Source organism: Octodon degus, unplaced genomic scaffold, assembly GCF_000260255.1.
Source record: "Octodon degus isolate 3935 unplaced genomic scaffold, OctDeg1.0 scaffold00135, whole genome shotgun sequence".
Classification (NCBI taxonomy): Eukaryota; Metazoa; Chordata; class Mammalia; order Rodentia; family Octodontidae; genus Octodon; species Octodon degus.
Window position 1 is genome coordinate 4,902,321 of NW_004524711.1, and position 8,070 is coordinate 4,910,390.

The window sequence follows — 8,070 nt, forward strand, 5'->3', positions numbered from 1 at the left end:
GACACAACCAAAACACTGTGCAAACCAGAAGGACAAGTCACACCAAGAACCTCACTATCCTGGAATCTTTTTCCTGGACTTCTAGCCTGAAGAATTATGTGAAATAAATACTTCCTGTTTGAATAGTCCAACCTATGATGTTCATTATCCAGCCCAAGCTAACTAAAACAGATAGATTCTACAATTACTTGCTAAACTATAACCTCCTCCCTCACTCTTTTATTCTCAAACTTCTTATTTATTTCTTTAAGATGATTGAATATCCTTAATTAGTTATTTGGTCTTCTTTTTTCAATCAGTTTCCCTTCTAGAATATAAGTTCTGTGAATGCAGAGAATATATCTGATTTGCTGGCAAAGTATACTCAGCATGTACTTCATTGTCTAGTACAGAGTAGGTGTCTTTTAAATAGCTGTGGGAAAAAATGAATGAGTGTCTAATTCCAGGTTTCACTCTGAAGGCTTTCTACATTTTCAGTTTTGTTTTAATTTTTTGGTGATCCACTTACTAAAAATGAAAAGAAGTCAAAGAAATATCAAGAAAGTGTATGTTGTGAAATTGAAATGTTTTTCTTTTTGTTATTTATTATGACATTAAGATTTTTTAAGAGTGTTAAGTTCATTAACAACTATTGCATCCCTTCATCACTGCAAGAAATTCAGAAATTGTACTTCTCTTGCTTCTGTCTCACATTTTGTAGGGGTTAACTAGATTAACTAGAACACAAAACCAAAATGTAAACAAATTGAAGAGCAATATAAAAGGTAATTGGAGATAGGGAGGTAGACCCTATAGAAAAGGAAAGAGACCAAGCAGTGGACAGAGCAGGGAGAGGCAGGAGGGGAGGGGATGAACGCAAAGGGTGATGTGGGTCCCCAAATAAATACAATCATCATGTATTGCAAACATGAAGCATGAAAAGATTTAAAGATAAATAATAGAAACTTATTAGTGAAATTCACAGCACACATTTGAAAAGGGTAAGTCTTACTTCTGGAAAAACTGCAGAATTAGGAAGAAATAAAAAATTATAAAAATCATTCATCCCTCTCATGATTTACTGAAGAATTTTAAAGTTTATATAAACACCACAAATAATAACTCAGATATATGCATCCTGTGCAACCCACATCTGTCCTTCAGTCAGTGTGTCTGTCTGTCTGTGTGTCTGTCTGTCTGTGTGTCTGTCTGTGTGTCTGTCTGTCTGTCTGTCTGTGTGTCTGTCTGTGTGTCTGTCTGTCTTTCTATCTATCATCTACATGAAATAGCTGAATTTCTGGTCACTGTATTATAACTATCAGATAGAATACAAAAATTGTATTTTAAAAAATCTTTCATTAGATGTGTTCTTTGAAAACAAACCTGCAAGCTGAGTATTTGCAATTTTTCAAAACTGTTCAAGACCTAGTCCACAATAATACACTAAGAATGTCATATATAGCAAATAAATGAGTTGGCATTAAATTTATACTATTTAGTAGGGAAATGAAGCATGTGTGTCCATTTTGTAAAGTCCCCTAATCATCACCGTCACTATACAGGACGATACTCAGAAACAAGCACATTGAGGCAGATTTCCTAATCTTGACATTTTTATTGCCCTTTAATTTTCCCTTTCTCCAATCTGCAAAAAATAATAATACGTACCTCACTGGGGTTTCCTGAGACTGTATGGAAAGTGCTTTGTGCATTGTGAGTACCCAGTTAGCTAATAATTCAAGCAAATCTTCAGGCAGACAAATAAATTCTATGGCCATTGGTGATCTCTTCAAAGATTCAATATTTGAGTATTATATTTAATCAGTTAATGTTCAATAGTTTTTTAAAGGCTTTACCTAGAAAAGGTTCTCTAAAACCTATGGTTGATGTGCAAAAATTCTAGATATGTTCAAGAATATCTACGTGAAATTACAAACATATGGTGACTTCTTCTGCAAATTAAATAATCTTCTTCAGAGGTAATTAGTGAACAATTTTAGAAAATTTCTTTGCAATTCCTGTAAGTGTTATTGCTTTGGTATTGTCTAGCTACATTCAAATACATACTGTCATTTGTCTCACTACAATGTACTTTTATAAAAGTTACCTGTAGGGGTCACTGCTGTCACAGGGCAATCTTCCGGTGTGTTTAGTTTTTGATGGGTAATTACCTGCTGGCAGGTAATGTATTATATGAATAAGGTAATATATTCTTAGAATTTACTATTCAGTAAGGAATTCATTAACATAAAGATTATGACCTAGAATATACCCTTGGGAAAGCTTCATGTTGATACGCTTTTATTTGGAAGGTGAGTCACTATGTTTGCTAGGAAAAAATAGTTGACAGTAACTTCATTTTTATCTTCTTGTTGGCTATAACTCTGGGATTCAGTTAAATGACAATGAGCCAAGGAAAAAAGTGGGTAATTTATTTAGAAATTTCAAAACAGATGTATTCTTGAGTGTCATAAGAGGGGTAACTGTCCTGAGAAAAATGCATTATATAAACCCAGTTTAAATTAACTTTATACATTTTTAGAATTGGTAATACATTTAAAATAATTGTCTTCATTTTTCATTAGGTTGTTCATATAACACAAGGTAGAACAGACAATTTACTTTCTGTGACTTATTTAGGTAAGATATCGACAATAAAATTGAATATTTTACAATCTAGTGTAAATTTGATTTTTGAATATATATATTACTAATTGTTATGTGTATAGACTTACCAAAGTGGTAAATAAGCTTTTTAATAGATTAAAAACTTATTTTTTACCTTAGTTCTTTGCATGATCAAATAGAAACATATGCAGTTAGAGACTAATAAAAGTAAATTCAACCCACTTACTTGTGGGGGGCAAAAATATGATAGCAGACACTTACTTGTAGAAAGGCCCTGTGCTGTTCCTGACCTGGGAGACTGCATCCCACGCAACTGTACCTCATCTTACGGGTCAGAGAGCAGTGTGGGAAATCCAGTGCTCTTACGTTTGGCTTTTGTGGGAAAAGAAAATAAATGTGACCAAAAGAAGAAGGGACATTTAGTGATTTTCCACCAGAGTTTAGATTGTCAATACAATCATCTCCAAGTGTTTACTTTTGATAATTGATTATTTTTTCCCTTAAAAAGCCTGCCTTGGCTATGAGATCATCTCAAATCTTTCAGAAAAAAATGTGTATCTATGAGGGTTAGGATTGAACTCATGAAGTTTTTGCAAAATTAAAAAATAAAATAGTTTTAAGGTTTAATGTTTTAATTCCTTGGAAATTGTTTTATAACCTTTCTTATCAAAAGGAAAACACAGTTTTGAAGTTTGAATGCAAGAGAATTAATTCTGAAGAAAAACTAATGTATTTCAAATGTGTTTGAACTAGAACTGCAAATGTTTGACTGAAGTTGGAAAGTGCCTCTTAAAGAAATTCTTAGCAGAAGAATCATAATTAGTTTCAGGATTTACTCGAGTGGCTTCTCAGATCAACAGGACTTTGTTTGCTATGGCACCTTAAAGTGTTGAGGGAACTTTTGGTCCCCAAATATGAAAGGGTCGGTTTTGCTACAGTCCGCATAGCAATGTGAAAGTCTGGTGTACAGCCACCACCAAAGTTCCCACCTACAAACCATTTATATCAAGATCCCTTTCCTCAAATCTCCTTGAACAGAAAATTTGGGACACCACTGAGTTACAGGATGTCACAGCACAGGTTCTCTTATGTCCTGAGTCCTCACTGCCCTTGAAGGGCTAGGGCCAAAATATTGGCTATCCTTGCAGCCCTTCTTTTTTTCTCTAATTTTTGATCTGCATACTTACACTGTTAACCCTCCAGAGGAAAAGCTTAATGATGTTATTACCCTACAACAGAGGCATTTGAGCTTAACATCACTATCTGTCTGTCAAATGCCTTAGACAGAACATGGAACAGGTATTTTCCATCAATCATTGATATGCTAAACTTTAAATTCCTATAGAATGTGAAAGTGATCAACAATGTAGAGTGTGCCTAAGGAGAGTCACCTAAAGAGAAAACATTCTCTCAGGCTTTCACCGAGAACAAATTGGTCAAGCAATAGCTGTGACTCATCCACATGGCTGACGCTGACAAAAGATCTACAATCTGTTGTACATGGTTTCAGGGTAAATCCTGAGGGGATTTGACTGACCTTGTCAGTTATAAAAGGTACTAGTGAGACCCCAAACACCCTCTAGACCACTCCCTAAAATGCAACAATAAATAAATAAATAAATAAATAAATAAATAAGTTACATTTCTTGTTATATAGGTCTTGTTTATCTTGGTCTTAACCATCCAACAGAAAAGTATAAACACAAGATATAAAAAGTAAAGCCATATCAATTTGCTGAGCTGTAAAATGCTCAAGTCAACAACTTCTGACATTGCCAGTTCCGTGGATAACCCAATACTATTAAGGTCTACTGGACTCTATTGGATTATTTTGCTGAATTCATGCACCTACAAGATTTAAATGGCAGTGGAATACCCATCTCTGACAAAAGTAAAAAAAAAAAAAGTGGATACAAATGAAAGATCATTTTTAGTGAAAAAAATACATGCATATACATCTGTATACACAAAATAGAATAGATGCACAGCTACTTTCTCTTAGTTCAATAAGAAGAAAGTTTGTACTAATAGTTTAGACAAGATATCATGTCAACATCTTGTACTATGAATAACTACTACAAAGACAACAATATGCAATGTATTAATTATTGTAACTGTCCTACTAACCTGTTTTGAAGCTGTCCCATTGGTATTTCTTTCTCAATAAAAATAATTTTAAAAAATCACTTTCCTCATTTGGAAAATATGATGTATTGAGAGATTATAGGGGCCAGGATGTAGCTCAGTGGCACAGTGCCTGGCTGGCAAGCACAAATTCCTGAGTTTGATTCCCAGTACCAGAACAAAAGAGAGAGAGAATTTTTATACTCTTAAAAGTAATCTTTGTATAATTTTCTGTAGACTTCTGAATTAGAATGTTTATTATGAAGGAAAAAATATCCTTGCCTAATCCTTTCTACTTTAGCATGTGCTCTAGCTTCAGAAGTAGAATATAAAAATACGTGCAAAAAATAGCAAATTGTAGTTTACAGCTGGGTGTGGCAGGTTTTCAACCTACTGGAAAAAGGTCCTAATAAAAATGTAGAAGTTAGGATTATTATTAATCAATAATTAAGTAAGAGTTATTTAAGCCTATTCTCTAATCTCTGTCTAGAGATATAGCAGCATAAAATGTAGTTTTTCTTTAAGTTTTTTTGAAAGGAAATACAAATAAGGTAAAAAGAATCATTAATAATATGCTATGTGCTAAATAATGAGAAAAAATTAAAGCATTGATTTACACAAATAGGAAAGACATTTATATCTGTAAACCATCGTGAACAAAAATTATTTCTGAAACTATTTAGTCATAAAGTGAAGCACAAAGTGGTTTTGATTTGTGTAAAAATGAATGCATGTCCTTAGATTCTCTCTTATCTTGAGATGAGAAAAGGAACCAGAGCAGTAGGAGATGTGTCCAGAGACAAAAGCAACACGAATTGTCTCCTGCACTGCTGGAATCATGAAGGTCAAATTAATTAGAGCGGCACGACTGGCTCCGCTCCATGTCTCTGAGAATCCCTTTCCTTCCCTTACTCCACTCTCTCCACTGTTATCTAAATAATTTCCCCAAATGCCATCGATCTGTCATTTCTTGTTTAAAGACCTCTTTCAGGCTCTGTGACTTCCAAACTTCTCTTCTACTGTCTTGTCTCTCTCACTACACTCCCTGCCTCCTGGGGAAAATCAACAGAAGCTAAGCTACTCTCGGCTGAACACGGTGAGCACGACGTACGCAGCGCAAACTGACGCGTGTCCTCTCCAATCTCTTCTTCCAGCCTACCTATTGTATGGTCTGGGCAAAAACCATCTCTGAGGTATTCTTGCGCTCTCCTCTTTCAGTTGGTATTAACCTCTCCGGAGCTTACCCCATCGCACAGCTGTGGTCTGCAGCTATTTCTTCCATGAGGCCTGAACTGCATTGAACAGTGTGACCTACTTACCATATTTGGATCATTTGCAGCAAAACGAAAACACATACGTAACCATTGTGAAATAGTTATTATATAGCAGTGCATCATGAAAAATTGCAGTGTAATGCGAAGTGGTAGCGATTCTTAGGCACTTGTCTAGTGCCAGGCTCTCAACTAAGCACTACGGATGAAAGGAGGACCCAAAGCCAGACACCTGACACTGTGCCATTGTTTTGTGAACTCTGCTATTGGATGCTTTGAATTGAATCCTGTTTCCATCACTGAGTAGTTAAGCAGTCTCTCTGTGTCTTATAGTTTTATCTATAAAATAAAAATGGTGGTAGCATTTAGCTCCCAGTGAATAGGTTTTTTTATTCATGTTGAGTACTTTCAGCGATGCCTAGCATATAGCAGTATATATTATGAGTTAACTTTTATTTACTATAGCTTGCCCTTAAATAGTTGAGGAGTTAATTAATTCAACCATTTGGGGTAAAATATTTTTCACCCTTCCAACTCATGTCACAGTTCTATCCTTATTTAAGGAACTGCCTTAGGAAAAGCTTAGGAATATCGGAACCGCTAAGTGCTGTATAAAATCACTTCCGATGATGACTAGACTTTCTCTTCATAGAGTTCTAAAATGCCAGCCTTCCACAGCTGTCAACTATACGATAGGTACAGGAAATATCTGTGGTCAGCTATTGTTGGCGACAGCATGATACAGTTACAATGAGTTATGCAATGTTTCTCTCTTTTTTTTCTGTATTTTAGGGAAGGGTCTATAGGTTGTTCAGGGTCTCACTGTTAGATCGGACTTGCAATGATTCTCCTGTTTACAGCCTCCCAAGACCTGGGATTACAGGTGTGTACCACCATGCCCAGTCTCAATTGCAGTCTCAGTGCACCCCGGGAGAGGGGCTGGCCCTGAAATGTTTCTCATTGTAATAAAAATGATTACTAACCTTTTGTGGTTTGGGCCCAATTTTGCCACTGATTTATATAAATATGTAAAACATGTTCTTAAAGGAGGCAGGATACTTTAAAAGTTCTCAGTGGAATATACAAAACAGAAACTCTACACTTGCTAACACCTACAAAAGAACTTTAGTATTTATTTATTTATTTTTGGCAGAACCAGGGATTGAACTCCGGTTCTTGCGCTTGCCAGGGAAGCGCTATTCTACTGAGCCATCTCCCTGGCCAGAAGGATTTTTTTTTTTTCTCCAAATGCCTTCAAGGCAGGTTTGGCTGGTTTGAGTTGTGGGGATTGAACCGCAGCCACCTGAGCCTGACAGCTTTGGGGAAGCAGCCAAGAACTTTAGTTTTTAAATTAGATATAAACATATCTCTCAGAGTTCCCAGGTAATGTTAAGATATAAAAGATGAAGTATTTTCTCACTATACTAGGAAAATCCCAATTTAACTAAATCATTTCCCATCCAAGAATTTTTTTGGAATCTCGGGAACTAGGGTTAATTTTCTATGTTATATTAAAGCATGTTTTCTAAGATAGAGAAGTATCTTCCTATAGTGAAAAGTAAATGTGCACCAGGCATTTCTCATGAATAAGATCAAAGGGCTTTTACAACAATTATGATATCTTGGTAGCTTCTTAGATCAACAATATTTGATGATATGACTCTAATAACTGGATCAATGAGCTATTTTTATTTTGCTGTATTGTTGATCATGCCTTTTGGAATGGAAACACAGCATTCATTTAACTCAATAATTGTCTAATGTGGTTTTAAAGACTGAAAAAATTTCATCTCCTTAATAGAAATAATCATATAATATTAGATATTATTTAATTTTTTAGTGATTTCATAATATTGTAGGGTAATAACAAACACTAGACTTAATATGGTAGTAAAATTTTGTAAAATACTTTCTTTTGTAAGTATCAGAGATGATCTCATGGTGAAAATAAAATATTTATGGTGTTAAAGTTTAAAAAAAAGAGAGAGGAAGTGGGATATAAAATTTAAAAAGGGGATGAATGTCTAGACTTCCAACTGAATTATATGGCTTCTCAGTGGAAATATAT